This window comes from Lissotriton vulgaris, unplaced genomic scaffold (assembly GCF_964263255.1).
Source record: "Lissotriton vulgaris unplaced genomic scaffold, aLisVul1.2 SCAFFOLD_423, whole genome shotgun sequence".
In the NCBI taxonomy this organism is placed as follows: Eukaryota; Metazoa; Chordata; class Amphibia; order Caudata; family Salamandridae; genus Lissotriton; species Lissotriton vulgaris.
The window spans coordinates 945,531-966,567 of record NW_028247221.1 but is presented as its reverse complement, the minus strand read 5'-3'; positions in this window follow the sequence as shown (position 1 = coordinate 966,567).

Genomic DNA, 21,037 nt, shown 5'->3' with positions numbered 1-21,037 from the left:
TAGGTCATATGACCAAGCTTTTCATCATTAAATTAACAAAAGTAAAATGAACCAATGAAAAGTTTTATTAACAAGTCACATGACCTGTTATGCTTACGTTACGCGCTGCGCGCCGCGCCTCGGATCACTTCCGGGTGCGCTAACGCGGCGTGTCATAAAACGCATTACGCGACAACGTAGGTCAAGAATATAGTCTAAATGTCTCCACCAACCACCGTTCAGAACACAACCCCTTTCAGCAGTCCAAAAAGTTCTGTTAAATGACAACAGAGGGGACAGGCAACAAGAACCATCAGTCAAAGAGGGGAGGGCAAGTTCTTCTCTTCCGGGTCATGTTGGGGCGCTACCGGAACTGATCGAATTGGTAGTCTACAGTGTTTCTGGATGTTTCAGACTAAAGCTGGCGTCAGCATGAGACCACTACCATCTCGAGGCTCCGTCGTGGCCATTCCACGAGCAATCATGGCAGCCGCTCCCCACCAGAAGCCTGCGGGAGTCGGAGGCCCCCAAGACTTTTGTAGAATCTTCACGGCTGAGGGGACGCTTTTCGAGAATGGGACCCAAGCCCTAGCAGACAAGCGTCCGAGTTCCAAGGTGTCCCAGGGCCATTTTAGTGGACCAGGCCCAAAACCGAAGAGCCGGCCGCCATTTTGAGAGTCCTGTGGCAGCCGCCTATCGCTGCACCGCAAGAGCGGGCGCATCTCAACTACATGGTGAGCGAGACGCTGTAGTCGCAAGAGCGGGCGGAAAACAGCTGAATGGCGGAAGAGGCACAGTGTAGCAAAAGCGGGCGGAATGGCAACTAAAACGATAAAGGGGCGCCCCACTACAGCTTGTCTTCAGGTCAAACGGATTGTGGGACAAGGTCCAGAATTGAAGAGTCATCAAAAGGCAAAAAGTTCCGCCGGACCCCGGGAGCCGGCCGCCTATGTCGGGGGCGATCTCAGGCTACACCAGTGCTATAAGACTTGGGGAGGGTGTCGGAGCCAAGCGTCTTCTCCGAGTCCATGGCCATCACACCGCCCCTCAGGGGCCTCCGTCAAGCTGTTTAGGAAGGTAACATATCACATTGTTTTCTAATGCAGTCAGGTCCACAAACGACACTCACTTACTTTGAGAATAGTGAAGCTGCAGTAGGTGGAAATAAGCTTCAGACAGTGTTACAAGCGCTGCTCAGAACTCTTAACTATGGCACCCAACATCCAGAACTTATGCTATTTGAGAATGGTAGTGACATCGAAGCATCTCAGGGACCAAAACCATTAACGTACTTTCACGTATGAAAATCTTACTTGGGGAGGGGGCAGGAGCGAAGCGCCCCCTCCCAGTCAGCGCCACCACACCGTATGTTGAAAATCTGAAGCCATCGTTCTACAAAGTCAACCAAACTTGGATTGAAAAATCTAGAAAAATGTACAAACTGAAAACCAGTTTTGGTCTGCATAGCATCAGTAACAACGCTTGAGTCAGCTTTGTGTCAAGCCGCCATTTTGATTCAACAAAGCACAGGCATTGAAAAAGGCTGAAATTCAGAACTCTAAACTATGGCACCCAACATCCAGGAGCTTGCTATCCGGATCTTGGAGCCTTGTGCTGTTTTCGATCTATTCACACATCGGTCCACTACTGACATCATCTTATAAACCAACGTTATGTAAATAGTTTTTTAATAAAATGTTTTACCCTGTTTCTTTGCTGGTGTGTTGTCTATATTTTTAATATTTGCATAGGGTTTGTCATTATTTTGTGCGGGATGGGTGATGGAGCCGAGCTGTCTTGCAGCCCTCATGGTGTGGAGCTCAGTTCATCTCACTATTTTCGTATTTCTCAAGAAGGGTTGTTCCTAATATTTCTATTTTAGCGAGGTCAAAAAGAGATCCAATTAGTGGCCTACTGATTTTGCTCGATTACTTTTATTTTTTTACACGATTTTTCACTATCTGCAAAGACTAAACAGAGTATTGCGACTTTGTGCTTGTTTGTAAATAGAGAATGATCCAAAGAGAACCAATTCTAAAACAGTAAATGCTTGGACAACAATCAATCAAATGGAGAGACAAGGAGGCACGACGGATTACAACGGGGGCAAAGGCCTGCGTTAACTACCCTTCAGTATCTGCAAAGAGAGAGTACTACTAAGGCAAAAGAGGGGAGGGGGGGGGGGGCAGCGTTCAAAGCACATCAGCGTGCATAAATACGAAAATGTTTTTATCTATCACGTACTTGACATTTTAAAGCTTTTCATATTTGCTATTAAAAAACCAATGAAATTCACAGAAAAAACCATAGGTTATAGTGGATATATAGTTAGGAATTTGCATTTACAAAACCTTGAAAATTCAATGAAAAAACCATAGGTTATAGGCCATATATAGTTAGGAATTAGCATTTACAAAACCTTATTTTACTCGCATAAAACCATTGAAATTCCATATATAGTTAGCTAACTATAAGCGCTAACTATATATCGCGCACCCGCAATCCACTGCTGATGATGTCACATATTACATCATTCATGACATGGTCAGTGACATCACTGATGACATCACTGATGACATCTCAAATGACATCACTGATGACAACTCAAATGATATCAATGATGACATCTCAAATGACATCACTGATGACATTACTGATGACAACTCAAACGACATCACTGATGACATCTCATTTGTCATCACTGATCACATCACTCATGTGATAATACAATGAACCTCTTCAGACTCTAATATAACCTTACATACACTCAGTATAAACAGACACTCACAGACTGTCACTCATCCATGGAGTTACTCACACACCTAGTCAGTCATGCAAAGAATCAATCACACCTCCATTTCCTCAACTATACAGTTATACACATCTTACTTATTCAAACATATAATAACACATATTTACTCTCTTATATAATCCCTGATACAAGCTCACAGTGATCGATACAGCCACTCACACATTCACTGGCTCTTATGTTCAGTTATTTATATATCTCAACTCTCACATGTATTGTGTTTTACATACGTACTTACTTGCACATGTAGCAATGAGAAATCCATTCACTCACCAACACACCCATGCACAGTCAACCGCCCATATAGCTGTTTCCACATGCACTCTTGAACTCATACTCCTAGTGAATCAACTGCTTACACATCTATGCACAGAGTCACGCACCTCCCAGCCACCCACACACACACTCAGCCTCCCATTCAAATATTTGGGCAACCAATCAATAACCCATATGGCCACTCTTATAGCTACTGATCAACACATGCAGCAGCTTACACAACATCAAACATACTGATGCACGAATTAAGACAGTTTAGTCACTAACCCATGTACTCAGTGAGACACATTTAATCACTCACTTATACAGTCAGTCATGCACCTACTAAATTCTTCATCCAGACACTTATACATCCACTCATTCTTCAATATGTGAAACATATTTAAACTTTACAGACACATACAATCACTGGATGTTGTGATCAGTGATGTCATCAGTGATGTCACTGACCATGTCATGAATGATGTAATATGTGACATCATCAGCAGTGGATTGCGGGTGCGCGATATATAGTTAGCGCTTATAGTTAGCTAACTATATATGGAATTTCAATGGTTTTATGCGAGTAAAATAAGGTTTTGTAAATGCTAATTCCTAACTATATATGGCCTATAACCTATGGTTTTTTCATTGAATATATATATATATATATATATATATATATATATATATATATATATATATATATATATATATATATATATATATATATATATATATATATACATATATATATATACATATACATATATACATATTACGGTCGCCAGTAGGTATATATAGTTACGATTTTTTTGAATAGGGATTTCTGAAAATTCTATGTTGAATAACTTTAGCGTTGATGGACGGAATTGGCTGGGGTTTCGTCAAGCGGGGGCCGAGAAAGGGGGTCCCAAAACGTGTTTTTAACATTGAGTTTTCCAGAGGGCGGTTGGACTCACTTTTAGCTCGAACGGCTGAATGGATTTCTATGAAACTTGGCAAAATTGTAGAGACTGTTTGCCCGATGTGCCTTTCCTAGGTCTCAAGATATGTGCTCCAGTGGATTTTGAGAAATTAACGTTCAAAAAAATATATATATCTGTGACAGCGTCCCGGTTAGCGCCCCGGTTCGCGTACCAGACGCGTAACGGAACTTCCCGAGGAGAAGCGGATTTGCTCTCCAGTGACTGTCAACATTCTAAACAGTCCGGAGCGGCCGCCATCTTGTCTCTCGGTAGGATCGAGAGACAAGAGGTGGAAATAAACGAAGGGGGAAATGAATGAAAGGGGGCAAGGTAGACCCCTCCTGACCCCCTAGGATTGATGTGGGGGCTATTAAAGGGCGAGACCCGGTTCTGAGGGCTGATCAGGTGTATCAACGGGAGACTGGCGCAGTGGGCGATGTGCCAAAAAGCGCTGTCCCCCCCCTCCCGTGGTCTATGGGGTGTAATATCATCTCTTGTGAAGTTTTCAATTTTGGTCTCTAATTTCTAGAGACTTGAGGTTGTTTGCTTCCCGCCTTTTGCCTGGTGGAGGCCTCCTCTTTTTACTTCACAGACACTATTTTTCACTTTCAAGTCCTACGGTTGGGTGGGCCTTAGCGTGCCCATACCGCCGGGGTTTACACTCTAGGTCCTGACGAATGCCAGGTTAAATATACCACACCGGCTGAAACATGTTGACCAACTACACTTTCACTTAATGTTATTGGTACAAGACCATCCAATTAGTTGGCCTTGTCTACCATCACATTTTTTAACTTTGCCCTTGATGATCACCTATTAAATAATTTTTGATACATACAAGGCAATTTTAAACCACCACTTCTCACACTTTTCACGTTACCTATCACATAGCCCTTCCATCCTCACAAGACCAGCTCCGCAGTAATTCTGGCGTTGCAGCACACCGGGGTGACATTCGGTCACACCCGGTGGGGCCCGATGATGAAGCAAGTCACCGACCTGGTCGGTGAGTGAGGGCTTTAAAAACAAACCAAATGGGCTTTGTTGATTCCTTGTGCTATGTGCATACCTCTATCTAATCTGTACAGGAACACTCTTTTGTTGTTATTTTCGGCTATTAAAGGGCCCCGCGGGGCAAAAAAATAAAATATTTTTTTTTTCGATTTTTTGCGGTGGAAGCGCTACCCGGTACGCGAACCGGATAGCTCACCGGTAGGGTAACGGGAGTCCGCCATCTTGTGTTTCGGACGGATTTAGTCACAAGATGGAGGATAAACAATGTTGGGAATAGTTATAAGGGGGCACGGGAGACATATCCTGACCCCCTAGGTTTTCTGAGGGTGGCTGAGGAGGCCCATATATGTTAAAAAAACACCTTTTTTTTCAAATTTTCGCACGGTTAGCGCCCGGTCCGCGCACCGGGTAGCGTTCCGGAAAGCGTAACAAGGGGAAAACCAAGGGAAATAGTAAAATAATATTTTAGAGTGATTTGAGGTAGGGTAGCTCTGAATAGAGCTGTTGTGTTGTGTGGGTGATGTAAGTACCAACATGTAGGTACCAATGAAGAGTCTAAAATTCAATGTACACCGTCTCCTCTGTAGATATTTTGTATGTTCTAATATGGGTTATTTAAATGTAAATGTGTGGAAAAGCACTTCATGCTTTAAAGCAATTGTATTTTTGAACTGATTGTTCTTTCCTCTTAGTCCTCCTCATTGTTTTTTTTCCCCACACTCTTCTTCAGCATGATAGTTGATAAATTTGTTCCCTCAAAAAATTTATATACATAAAAAAATTATATTAAATACATATAAAATATATTTTTCCTTTAAAAGAAGAATACATTTACAGCTTTTGATATTTGCTATTAAAAAACCATTGAATTTCACTGAAAAAACCATAGGTTATAGACCATATATAGTTAGGAATTAGCATTTACAAAACCTTGAAAATTCACTGAAAAAACCATAGGTTATGGACCAGATATAGTTAGATATAGTTAGTTGAGATGTCATCAGTGATGTCATCAGTGATGTCACTGGCCATGTCATGAATGATGTAATATGTGACATGATCAGCAGTGTATTGCGGGTGCGCGATATATAGTTAGTGCAACTAACTATATATGCGAATTTCAATAGTTTTGTGTGAGTAAAATAAGGTTTTGTAAATGCTAATTCCTAACTATATATGGTCTATAACCTATGGTTTTTTCAGTGAATATATATATATATATACATATATATATATATATTCACTGAAAAAACCATAGGTTATAGACCATATATAGTTAGGAATTAGCATTTACAAAACCTTGAAAATTCACTGAAAAAACCATAGGTTATAGACCATATATAGTTAGGGATTAGCGTTTACAAAACCTTATTGACTGGGACTTTGTTGCCATCTGATCGGATTACTACCGCCACCACCACCGGTATTTTGATGTCCACAGTCTGTGGACATCAAAATACCGGTGGTGGTGGCGGTAGTAATCCGATCAGATGGCAACAAAGTCCCAGTCAATAGTACATTGCCAACATTGGCAGCATATTCTCCTTGTTGTTGCTACTGATAAGAGGGCGATCATGCAATGCCCAGCATAGTGGTTTGGGATGACTGAGATAGTGAGCTTCTTGATTCCAATGTCAATGCTAAGGGCTCGTGCTCGCACTGTTGATTGTTGCACTTACTGAAAACCCCAATAAAATAATGTTTTTAAAAATGAAATGTTCGCCGTACTTGGCTCAGAAGCTCACTACGTTAAGATGTGCAAAATGCGTCATATGATTAAGCATGCCGATGACCACCTTTAACGTGAATGTCGTGACAAGTGCAATGAAAGGATAACATGCTGCTAGCCTAATACCTTCGACGGTATGCAATACCGGCGGCATAAAATTAAAACTAAAAGACTGGCATAATCCACCCCGACAGCAGGCAGTATTTTGTGTGACTGGGGCGAGTTTGTTACTGACAGCAGGCAGGCATTGGTTGACCGGGTGTCTCGGCCAGGCCTCCTCAAGGCAGGTCACGTTGTGGTTTTTTAGACTGAATGGCAAAGCCACGAGCTGCTGTTACCAGATGTGGCCTGGCCAATACGGACAGAAGGGGTGGGGGGGCTGTACCTACACAACACATCCACCACCACCGGTCAAGTCTGGGAAACGTGTTAGGTTTATGCGAGGTGCAGCTGGCGGCGTGCATGCCTTTCTTTTCGTATCGTTATGTGACAATATTAAAGGAAATGTTGCATGCTCAGGGATAATTCGTGAGAATGCTCATAACCCCTTCGAACGATGTGGTGACGTAAGACCTCGAGAGAATGTTGAGAAGATGACACTTGTGACAGCAGCATTTTAATCATCAGAATAGCAAAACTAAGAGATCCCTTCATCGACCCCCAACCCCAAGAGCCAATATTTAAATGACCGTGTTTTAGGTCACAGAGGAATTACCTAAGTCAAGTATTGCGTTGTGAGGCAGAATCTCCTTCATGATTTGACTGTTAGGAAAGCAATATGATACTTAATATTAATAGATTGTGGTTCTCCATTAGCGGCAACAGGGGCATGGTATTGTGAGTCATTATATATGAATGAACATAAGGGCAATACCAACACCTGGTATTAATTGAACACAGAATTAAACAAGTTCGGATAATTAAATTTGAAAAAGAAAATCAGTGGGGAAAAACCGAATTGAGCCCAATCTCACATACATGCTATTATGCAGGTATTAGTTCAGTAGAGTCTCTCCAATGAGATGCGTGTGCCTCACACCCCTCGCCTTCACTGCTCAACATTTCATCTTTAATACTTATTATCAGTGCTCCTTCGTTTTTCTTTTCTTCTCAGGGATGCTACTATGTTTCCAACCATGCAGTGCAGAAGGCTGAGAGGACAGCTGAACACCCTTGTGTGCACTGTCAGTGCATCTTGCCCTTCGACTACCCCCCACTCCCTGACCCTTGCCCCCTGATAATCACGCCCGGTCTTGTGAAATGGTGACAGCAGCGCCCTAAAGCAGGTGCTCAGTATCTGCCCTTAGGGGTGGCAGTACTTTATTAATTAAAGTACTGCCACCCCTAGGGGCAGATACTGAGCACCTGCTAATACAGGATTATTGGCTCCTCAGCTAAGACTCCAGAAGTGGCGCCAACGACTTGTAACTGCCACCCACTCTTAACCAAGGAGCATTACAACTATCTTGTGAGGGGGTGGACGGCTATGAATTAGCAGCATTGGGGTGCATGTGCATGGTGAGGCGGTTCCGCAGTTTCTGCAGGAGCACTCACACACACTCATAAACTTTTTCTAAAATAGCCTCTCACACACACATTCTTGCACACACACACTTCTCTTTCACACATGCTTTCAGACACTGCTCCATTCTCTTACAGACAATTTCGCCTCCACAAACACTTACACACCCTGGCTCAGACTCTCTCTCACCACAGTCTCAGCTTACCATGCCTCAGCATGGCACCCTAACATATCTCGATTCCCCACACGCTCCATCGGAATATTATTGGAGGGGCCCTCCATTGCTTGCAGAGCAGCATTAATAATCATTCATCCATTAGTTTAACTTTTATATTGATGAAGAAGCAGTGTGTACTACAGCACAGCATGCAAGGCAGCATTATAATCATTCATTCATTACCTTACATGTAAATTAATAGGGGGACGCACTGTACACCCTTGCAGCTTGCACAGCAGCATTAATATAGGCATTTCATTAAGTTAAAGCCATTGTCTTTGCTATACAATACCATTAGCAAAGCAAATGGCTTTACCTTAATCAAAGGCGCGACCTATTACACTTCAATGCTTGTTAATGTTGCCTCCAAGTTGGGTAAGAGACTGATTGCAGCCCTTTTAAAAATATATCAGGCCAAGTAAGTTGCAACGTGCTCTTGTGCAGTGAGTCACAGAGTGTGCTTATATTACGGGCTCAAGGGTCCAAGCCCAACACTCCAGTTCTGAAATGAAATATTTATTTTAAATATTCAGTATTACAGTATTTTTAGTATATTTCCGTATTCTTAATTATCTAGCTCTGAAATATATCTTGCCCCATTCCCTTTCCGTTAGCTGTCTCCCCAGTTCCAGCTCACTTTGTAGTGATTCGTAGTCTGACACCTGGGTAGACGAGGAGACTATGCATCCAAGAATGAAAGGTGCAGATTACTGTCAGACTGAGTAAATGTGAAAGGATGTTGCAATGAGAGTGACTTTGAAACTGTATAGAACATGAAGTAAGTTTGCGGTGATAACTGACTCGTTGTGTTCCTGCACTTATGCTTGTTTTGCTGATTTATGAAGGATTAAAGACTGAGTGACGCCACTGCAATTGGAGTCCATGACCACAGGTTCATCTAGTGAAACAAGGCTGATGTGATTGCATTGCAAAGGCATTGTGACCAGAAGCAGCCAGTCGTACTAATCCATTCATTTAAATTATTTAAATATGCTCAGAAATAGGAGGAAGTGAGTGTTTTTTGATGAAAACAAGCTTGCTTTTTTAATAGTGTTTAATATATATACACACTACCTTTGTTATATGACATCTCTTTAATAATGTAATACCTGCACTTTCACAATTGCTTTATTAACCTTCCTGCTGTCTCAAATTTGCTTGAAAATGCATCATTTTTCCACTATTTTTTCAAAATTTTCTCGGGGGGAATTCCCCCCGAACCCTCCTTAGGGGGTTCGGCTCCGGTGCAGTATGATTATCATTTTACGCCTCACCACTTTCAAATGTCACCAGCCGCCACTGCATCCAATGTGGAGGTATCTTGGACAAAAGAATTTAAGCATTGAGCCCATTCCTGCAAGAAATAATCAATATATTTTGAAGTGTTCTCCATGATGCTGTTGCTAGCTGATATTATCGGTCTGCCTGGTGGTTTGGCAGCGCATTTATGTACTTTTGGAATCAAATAAAAGGTGGGGATCACTGGATGCTCTTTTTTCAGGAAAACGATATTCTGCACCACTCAATAATAAAGGAGTTTTGAATAGTGTTCATTCCATGCTGTTTTAACTACATGTATGTTACTTTTCCTGTAACAAGCCTGATACGATAATTGTATTTCTGTCTCATATAGAGCTGCTGTGACCATAGGACTGCATTGCCCCCCTTGTCTACTTGTCTGACAACAATGTTAGCATCCGCTCCCAATTTCTTCATCAAATTCTTGTAGCATAGGTTGAGTTTGCTCATCACAAAGTGTGATTTATTAACAGAAGTGTAAAGTTTTTTCAAATCTTGTGTCACCAGTTCATGATGCACATCTAAATTATCATGCAGCATAATAGGGTTAAAGACCGATGTAGGTTTAAATGTAGTTTGCCAAGCTTTTCTATCTTCAATTTGCATCATACTTTCAGTAGCCACACAGTCATCTTGTTCAGTGCGTAATGCCCATGCATCCTCAAACAATTCAAAATCATCTGCATTGAGGAGAGGAGGACTATTCATATGTGACATATTGGAGGCAATTATTTTCTTTTTCTCCTTCGGTTGCATTTGATGAAATTTCGTGAGTTTGAGTTTTCTGACAAATCGTTAAGTATCTAATCTGGCATCTGCATAATTGAAGTTATGTGGAGGACAGTATGAAAGTCCCAGTTCTAAAACCTTTGTTTCTGCTGCTGTTAACTTCTTGTCTGTTAAGTTAATCACTGAACTGTAGACTACGGTTGTGCCTGATTCCGGTTCTGGAATCGATTCCAACGACCTCTGCACGCCTTTTTGCCCGTGCTTTTGCTTTCTTTTGCAGCATTTTCTTCTTTGTTGTCGCTTGAAATTGAGCCTTTGGTTTTGGCTCCACGGGGTACTCGCGGTCTCAATGTTTCCCGCCTGTCTCTGCAATGGCAGTCTACTTCCTCGGCCAAAGAAAGTTTGGTAAGCCCAAACTGCGGAGCTCTGTTTCCGTCATATTCTGGGTCACTTTCAGCAGAGGAGCTGAATTCTGAAGCCGAGGTTGATGCAACCGTTACTTCACTTTGTCTTTGTTGTACTTGATTATTTGTTCGTGTTTTCACTGTATCATAACGTTTGGCATATGTGAATATCTGGCCATTTAAATAGTCAATTTGATCTCTTTCAAACTTGAAGGCTTTTCTGCGTTTAATCACTTCCTCATCTTTACAGAGATGAGTCTGCATGTCATCTCTAATTTTTTCGTGCTTTTGGTCTCCTCCAAATTACCTATTTCTGATTCTAATTCCTCAATTTAGGTCTGTAGCTTTGCTCGATCACTCTCTGCATATTTAATGAGGATCTTCATAAGTTTACTCGAAGATTCCAGATTTGACTCTGCCCATTCTAATCGATGGCCAGGTCTGGATTCCCGTAGCTAGGTGCAAGTGTTATTCTCAATCCTCTTGGCACCCTTCCTACTTCCAAATAGCGGGATAGAGATATATGTTCCCACCATTTTGATTGTTCAGAACATTTATACTTTTCCAGTTTTTTTAAAAGTTTTCTGGTACTAGGATTTCCCGTGTTGTTACTGGGATTACTGACAGCCGTGGACCCCCCAGCCGGGAAATCCAAGAACATAGAATTGTCTGCTTCCTCTCTGCTACACAATACATGAGCGGACATCATGGCTTATGTTGTGGTCATTACTTTTACTTGTATTGATTGCGATAAGGACAGTCGTTGGGCAAACGAAAACAATGTCCCGCCCTGACGCTGCGCACACTCCCCACTAGGAATTCTGCCGTCTCCTACCTCTGCAGAGTATCCAGCATTTCCCTCTGGTCAGCCAACACGGGGTCCGCCAGTTTCCAAAATTCGGGCAGGAGAATGTGCAGCTCCTATGGGCTTCCGCAGCTTCCTCCCTTCCGAAGTAACCAAATTACAGTTCCGGGTCACCAGAACCAATGACTTTCTGCTGCTGTGCTCAAAGGAGGGGAGGGATTCCACTTTTACTGCTGGAGTCGCTCGGTAAGTTAAATATTTCCAAATTCGTCACTTTGAAATGCCGTTTGTTAGGCAAAAAAATGAGAAGTGGACCCAGAAGTCTGTGTGTGACAAAAAACAACCTAGGCAACCCACATTGAAAAGTATAATATATTTAAGGACCCAGAAGTCTGTGCCAATCAGAACTTTTTATTTAATCGACCAGCCTGTCCGCCATGACGCGTTTCGACCCTCAATCGGGTCTTGATCACATGATATACACACATATATATATGTATATATATATGTGTGTTTATATGGATTATATATGTATGTAAGTCTGTGTGTGTGTGTGTATATATATATATATATATATATATATATATATATATAGTCACTGAAAAAAACAAAGTTTACAGGAACGTTATAGTTAGGCTCAAGTTTGGTTTCACTCATACAAATCCAGTTAAATTCAGAAGTTATAGTTAGCTGAGCTAATATAACTTGCGCCCAGGCAATGCACTGCTTCTGCACTCACATATTACATTACTCATGACATGGTCAGTAACATCACTGATCACATCTCAAATGACTACTCATTTTTTGATTTCATATGTCTTTATCAGAAAATACATAACAACATTGTAGCATTTACAGTGGAGTTCTGTCATCAATAAATGTGTTTCACCTACTGAAAAATGCACTTAAAGACATGTTTTAAATAAAGTTTCTGTTAAGCAAACGTGGGTCAGGCGTGTTTCAGAGCTGCACGCTTTTGTATACTGGAGCCACTGACAGTTGTGCACTCAGAGGTTACAACATTTACTTAGAGTGCGCGCCAGAGTAATAAAGACATTCAGTTAATGATCCATAAATACAGGTTTGAACAGCATTAACATATGGGCTAACATATTACGTTAACTGCATACAGTGCCCTTCTCTGACCAATTATGTGGTACTTCTAACTGGCAGCCATAGAGTTTGTGCTGCTGGGAGTTAGGCCTACTTGTGCCAATGACACAATACATGTGAAAACTTGTTGCCCTTGACCCCAAACAATATGTCCTGTGCGTCAGGCTATAAGAATTCCACATCCCTGACGGTGCTTAGTCAGCTTTCCAACATAGTGGACGCAACTCAGAAAAGATTCTTACCATAAAGTTTTCTGTATAAGTTGCTGAAGCTTTTTGGGTGCAGACACCACAATACTTTTCAACAGACTGTAAATGTAAAAAAGATGTATATTAGATAGCGCATCATAATAGCAATGCTAACCATTGAAAAGTTAGTTTGCAAATTATTGTACATGTTGCAAGTGTTTTAAAATGAAAGCAATGGGGCTGTCACAACTATTCATAAGAATAGTAGTTGTTTGTATTAGGATTTGGGTTGAAAACCAATCATAGGTTTCAGAGCAACCGTGTTAGGACCATAGTAGTGGTGAGACAAAAGGATATGCAAATAGCAATATCCTTGCAACGGGCACTGTAGATTGGTTTGGTAGACTTTCATGAATGTTATCCTGTTTACGAGTATTTTAAAGAAGTTGCATCAAGCAAAAAACTGGTCGCAAACGGGCAGATTCTCAGAATCTGCCCTTTGTGACCGGTATTTTTGCATTTGGGATGCATCATCCCACATGCAAAAATCACAATTAAGTAATCTCTAAATTGAGATTGCATTTAAGAATCCCAAAATGCAATGCATCAAATAGCATTTTCGATAATAGGAGTAGCAAATTACCATGAAGTTGAACTTCATGGTAATTTGCAAAAACATTGAAAAATGCACTAAAGTGCATTTTTCTAAGTTCAACTTTTACACACACATATGTCCTTTAGGGCATCTGTGTGTGCAAGATGTACCCATATGCAGATTTCAGGTGTGCAACAGGGTGTCCTTTGGACACCCCTGCACCCTTGAAATTGCATTTTCAATTTCCGATTCGCTAAATGCTAATTGCAAATTGAGAATGTTTTCCCATTCATTGCCTCTAGGCCCATAGGAATGAATGGGGAGGTATTCCTTAATTGCGAGTCGCAATTTGCGAGTCGCAATTAAGGAATTTTATGAAATCGCTATTTTTTAAGCGAGTTCTTCATGCATGGCATTTTGCTATTCTTTTTTAGCGAATCCTTATTTTTCGCTAATAAGGAATCGCAAAATGGATGCTTGATGCATCTGGGGGTAAGCTATTAAGAGCCATATGTATCATCAAGCTGATTTGCGATTCTGAAATAGCAATTTGTAAGAAATCGCTATTTCAGAATCACAAATTGATATGTATGTACAAAGTCGCATTTTTTTGTGAATTCTTAGTATTTCTTAATTGCAATTAGCAAATTGCGAATCACAATTAAGGAATACTTTCCCATTCATTTCTATGGGCCAGGAGGCCCATAGATTGAATGGGAAGTTATTCTCAATTTGCGATTCGGAATTTGCTAATCGCAAATTGAGAATCATTTCAAGGGTGCAGGGGTGTTCAAAGGACACCCTGTTGCACCCCTGAAATATGCATGGGTGCACATTTGGTGCACATACATGCCATAAGGGCATGTATGTGCGTCACATGGCACTTTGAAAAATCCAAAAATGTGCATTTTTCAAGGAATACGCAACTTACCACCAACTAGAAGTTGGTGGTAATTTGCGATTCCTTAAGAACATTTAGCAATTTTTTTGCTTCATACATTGCATTTAAGGAATCGCAAAATTTGCGATTCCTTAAATGCAATTGCAAAATAAGGAATCACAAATTTTGCGATTCCTTGTTTTGCACCAGATTTTGCTTTATACATACCATTTAGCAATTTCTCATTTGCAAAGGCCGAAATTCGCAGAATGTAAATTTGCTTGATACATATGGCCTTTGCTTCATACATTCCATTTAGCAAATTCGCATTTGCAAAGGCCGAAATTCTGCGAATTTCGGCCTTTGCAAATGTGAATTTGCTTGATACATATGGCCCTAAGATGGCCCTAAGATGACTAACTGCCATTGGTCATAGTCGGGACGGTTCAATTGCTGTAGGAAAACCTTTTAGAGAGATACGAATGGTTGTGTGAAATATTTTGCTTTTTTTAATTTTAATTTTTTTATTTCATAAAGAGAAATTATATTGGCAATTTTATATTTGTGCAATATAATAAATAATAAAGAGATAGGGAACATTTTTTGTAGGGAAAAGTTACCTTCAATATAATAAAAACTCTTGCTAGGTTTGAATTTTGTTACTCCGGGAATCATGAACGTTTGTCTTTGTTAAAGGTTTGGAAATCTATAGAAAATATTATAGAAATATGATTTTTAGTATGGAGAGTTTACATCTTACGGTACAGATGTCTACTTTAGATACATTACAAAATTATTTTAAAAGATTAGCCTTTAATTTATGTGATAAACAAATTAGACAGTTTAAACTATTACACGCAGTTACATTTTTGAACAATAACTTTGAAAACTGACTAATAAATGTTGAAAAACTTGCACTTACCAGAAGTATCCAATGACAGTCAGTATTTGTCAGACTAAGAAGAATATCCATTTTCCTAAAAGGTACCTGTAGAGTTAAAATGCAATCATGAATAGGTTTACATTACAATCCAATCACATTCGTTTACACTTACAAGTATTAGAAAACGGGAATATGAATGGAATATGTATTCAAAATAAAGAAACTTCAGTTGAAAAACTTAAAAACATCTTACATTTGTTATAGTGTTCTAAACGTTACTCAATTCTACTCCTAAACATTAATTGAAGTAGAGTAATATGACGCAGCAATAACTATTACAACCATGTAGGCATCATTTAAAAGAATACAGGCTTGGGAGTGTCACGTGACGCAGTAATAAATATTCAAATTAATGGGAGAATTAGGAGGGAGCAAATACGATGAACTAGAAAGCATATATTCCAGAAAAATAAAGCAAAACAAAACAGAGCTGGGAGGGCCACGTGACGGATTAATAAAAAATAATAGTATTATGAACGCACAATGTATCAGGCGCGCAACACCCATTGGGCTCACAGGGCTTCAGCCCCCCCCCTGTCGTGTGTGTCAGCCTGGGGGAGACAGCTTCGCGGGCTGGCGATCATCAAATTGCAGCCGCACCCAAGTACTTAACAGGTCTTTAAAAGACCATTTACTGTAAATGAGGCTTTTGTTGTGTGTTCACCCTTCTTACAGCCACTCTGCCCTTGGTTGAAAGAATTAGCACCTCCCGAAATATTTTCCAGCCCCCCCCCCGAAATTGGGCTCTATTTGCCTGCCTGAAATGTACAAGAATACAGGCTAAAGCACGTGACAGTTCAAAAATAAGAAACCGAAATTCATGCAGGCAGATTTTATAAAATTAGAGGTGTATAAGACCTCGTGACGCAGAAAGAAACTTTCATACTATGTGCATAAAATTAAAAACCATTGAGGGGTAGGAGACTCATATGATGGAGAAAAAAATTGCATCATGCATATATAATTTACAGCGGAGACTGATGTTGTGACAGCTTCTCTTACCTTTGCTTCTGTCGTCTTTTGTCGTGTCTTCAACGGCTGCGGTTTCCACGTCGAGAGTCCTCCTCCGCTCGAGCAATGAGTTTGTAGTAAAATCTATGACGACACTCTGTCTGTCACCACAGCACAGGCAGGCAAAAGAGAGCGGGCTCACAACAGTGCCCGCATTATATGGAACCACGGGGGCTTAGCAAGCCAAGCCCAGGGCCATCAGTGGTAGCGTTTTCACGGTCTATAAGAATGATGGCCTTGGGGGACATCCCATTGGCTAATGTATTGGTTTCTAGGCTTAGTGATAGCAAGAATGCTAAGTGGTGGCATGTGGGGGGGGGGGGGCGTGCACCTCGCATGTGCAAGTGTGAGTGTGTGCACCAACAATTAACAACAGAGAGAGATGGGGGCAGTGTTATCGTGTGCGCAGAGGCAGGCCCAGAATCGGATCTCCAATGAATGACCACTTCTAATCATTCTCCTTAGCACGCCCTGAGCTCTGATTTGTCACAGAGACGATGATCGCAATATACTTTGCACTGCTAATCATACTCAGCGTGTACCCGCGCATACAGTACGAATATGGTTTGACGTTACACATCCCAATAAAAGCTTCCGTGTGACGTCATGTACGGCGTTCTGAACGTGAAAGGTGCCAATGTTTGTACATGGTTAAAAACATATATTTATGTATTTAATGTACACACTAAGGGAAGATATTATTTGGGATAACTATGAACATTTTTTTTTTACAGTTTTACACAAATCGCGGTACAACATCATGCGTACTGGTATCGAAAGAACTGCGTAAGTGCATCATTAGAGTACGCAAAGCCATGTGACTTTAAAATGAGAGTTATGATTGGTTCATAACTTTTCTAATTGCAACTGTTGATAGTTCCGTCCCACTATAATCATTCGACTTTGACTTTCTAAGAAGAAGCATTTCTTTTGAGAATCTTCTCAAATAGAAGGAAGATCACCATAATAAGAGCAATGGACTCATCTTCCAGCAGTTTTTCAGAGGGAGGTTTCATTCCTGAAGAACCTCCAAAGAAGAGGAAAGAAGCTCTAATTTGGAAGTTTTTGACTTTTCCAGAAGCGCAAAAAAAGGTTAATGCTCCAGGAGTAACCTGTAAAATTTGCCAAACAACTCTTTCAAGGGTTGATCCATGTAAAAAATACTCCTTTGGCACAGCAAATATGGTGCGACACGTGAAGAGCTTGCACCCCAACAACTTTGCTCAAGCTGCAATGCGGAGGTTGCACGAGAACCCACCTGGTGCTACGCCATGCACATCAACTGGTGCAGCAGCATTTTCAGCCAGCAGTCCACACCTACAAATTGATCCTGACTTTGCTAAAGGTAAAATTATATGCATTTATTGAAAAAAACGTTTGTGTTACGGGGGACCATCTATAGACCTGATAAAACACACGATGCAGGACCATTGGTGTCCTCGAAATTAGTTGTTATTTTTTTTCATTCTTTTGTTCTGCTTGGAATTTATTGACAAAATACAAAAAAAATACAAAACTAAAAAGACAAAAAAAACCAGTTCTTTTTAGAACTACCTTCACTGGTCAAAGAAAGAACTATATTTCTATGTTAGTGTGTAAACGTTTGTCAGAATGAAGGTGTAGTACATAAATGAATGACTGAATACATTACTAGTGTATAGAGAATGTGAAAGTGCAGAACTATAAGGAAGTGCTTCAACATAAATCTATAAGGTGTTTACTTATAGTATACTGTAGTACATCCGAAGCACTTGAATGTAACATATGTACATAAATATGTTACAAGTCTATGCTTCAATTTGCACTGCTGTTGAAACTGCCTGAATTTGTATGTGTTAGGGGTGTATTTACAATTCCCTTGTGCCTCTTTTACACAGCCGTTGCACCACAGCGGTGGTGCAAAAGATGTGCCATGGTGTGTGCTATTAACAATGTGATGCATCTGGAAGCTTCATTACATTGTAAAGCCCTGCGCCAGAAAGAGGCTTTTCTGTGCAGGAGGGGGTGCAGCAACGCCTCCTAAAAGTGACTGAGTGAAATGTATGCCATTTCATTCAGCCACTTTTGAGCTTATGCTGCGTCAAAATCTTGCACGTGCTTGAAGCAGGTGTAATGATTGATACAGCATTGTGAGCATAGGGCCCCAAGAGCATTGCTGGAGCTGTGTTATGCTTGCAACCGAAGTCAAGCAATAATTAATTAAAAAAATATTTAGCAATTTAGTTTTGTTATTATTTTATAATAAGAATATGAAATGTAATCTAAAAAGTAAAATAAATATAAATATTTACATTAAAAATATAAGAAATTAGTATAAAAAGAAAGACATATTAATTAATACATTTATAAATTATCATTTACAAAACCTTTGAAATTCACAGAAAAAAACCATAGGTTTCAGCCACGTTATAGTTAGGAATTAGCATTTAAGAAACCTTAGAAATTCTTTGGAAAAACCATAGGTTTCAGCCAGGTTATAGTTAGGAATTAGCACTTAAAAAACCTTAGAAATTTACTAAAAAAAACATAGGTTTCACACATGTTATAGTTAGCTGGCCATTTCACTCATACAAAACCATTGAAATTCCCCCGTTATAGTTAGTTCAGCTCACTATAACTCACGCGCCTGCAATCCACTGCTGATGTCATCACATATTACATCACTCATGACATGGTCAGTGTCATCACTCATGACATCACTGATTACATCTCAAATGACATGATGATATCATCCTTGTGAAAGAGTGGCAGACCTCCACCCTAATAAAACCTATGATAAACACATTGAAAAATAGAAACAAAAATTTTCAAAACAATGGAGATATCAATACCAGTTAGAAGAACCTATTCAGTAATTACAAAATCTACATACACATCCATTCATTCACTAACAGTTCTATATAGTCACTCATACATGTACTCACTCATCATATGTACTCAAACACCTATACATCCTGTTACACACTAATACTCATCCATGTCAAACATCCATTTACTTGCATATACAGCTTTACACACACCACTACACTTACTGCTTTGGTAAAGTACACATACTTACTCTCTTAAACAATCACTTATAGAAATTGATATTTATTCATACAGGAACTCTTCCAATCTCTCACTCTCACATATACTCACTTATATACATCAATACTCACATATACTAGTTCAAAACATATGTAGTTACTCATAAAGACACTATTGAGACAGTCATCCACTCACTAAAACACCCATACACACACTTATCCACCCATACAATCCTGCACACATGCTGTCTTCAACATACAAACAGTGATTAAGTCATTCATGCACCTTTGCGCTACATAATATCCCCTACTAAACCATACAGACACTCATACTGATACTCAAAAATCAACTAATAACCCATACACACACATGTAGCTACTCACCAACCCATGCAGCCACTTATACACAAAGTGTGACACTGATACAGATATTTACATATTTAAACATTACTCGCTAATACATGTATTCACTAAGATACACTTAATAAGCCAGTAATACAATCATTTTTTTTTAAAACCATCCATTTAGATACTCATTCATCCATGTATTCTTCCATCGACCTTTACATATACATATATAATTATTTTTTATTTTTCAGACAGATACACATTGACTGGATGATGTCATCAGTGATATCATCAGTGATGTCATTTGAGATGTCATCAGTGATGTCATGAGTGATGTCACTGACCATGTCATGAGTGATGTAATATGTGACGTCATCAGCAGTGGATTGCGGGCGCGCAAGTTATAGTTAGCTGAACTAACTATAACGGGGGAATTTCAATGGTTTTGTATGAGTGAAATGACAAGCTAACTATAACATGTGTGAAACCCATGTTTTTTTCAGTGAATTTCTAAGATTTTTAAATGCTAATTCCTAACTATAACGTGGCTGAAACCTATGGTTTTTTCAGTGAATATATACATATATATATATATATATATTTACCATGCACTCAATCCAAGAAAGTAATCCGAGAACCCACAAATCTCACAAATACTCATCAATAGGTCTAGCATTTGTGAGGAATTTAGCTACTGGCATTGAAAATGGCAATTCCTTTTATTTATGTATTGGTTTTTAAAACAGATAACTTAAAGGCATTGTCATTTACAATGCCAATAGCTTAAACTCTCGCAAATGCGAGACCTATTGCATTGCAAAGACTGGTTAAGGAGTGTGATCACTCTTGCAGGTGGCACATGGGAGACTCACGAGAATGTACAGTTATAAATTTCATTCTAGTCTATTGTACAGAGATCTTTTTCATGTGGTCAGTTATTATTGAAGGATATTCTTTAATAATAAAGTAATTACAGTATGTAAATTTTATTAATTATTTTATTTAGAAACTTAGGGCACATGCAAGACAATCACAGGAGTAGAACCTACAATCCCCTGTGTGGACTATGAGGGGGCTGTACTTCCTGTCCGGCTCTCTCAATCTGCTCATGTGATTGTACATTTTGAATTAAGTTCATAACAGTGTATTTTTGTTGTTTCGAAGAAAGTTACACATGAGAAGTGTTGCTTAAAGTAAAAAACC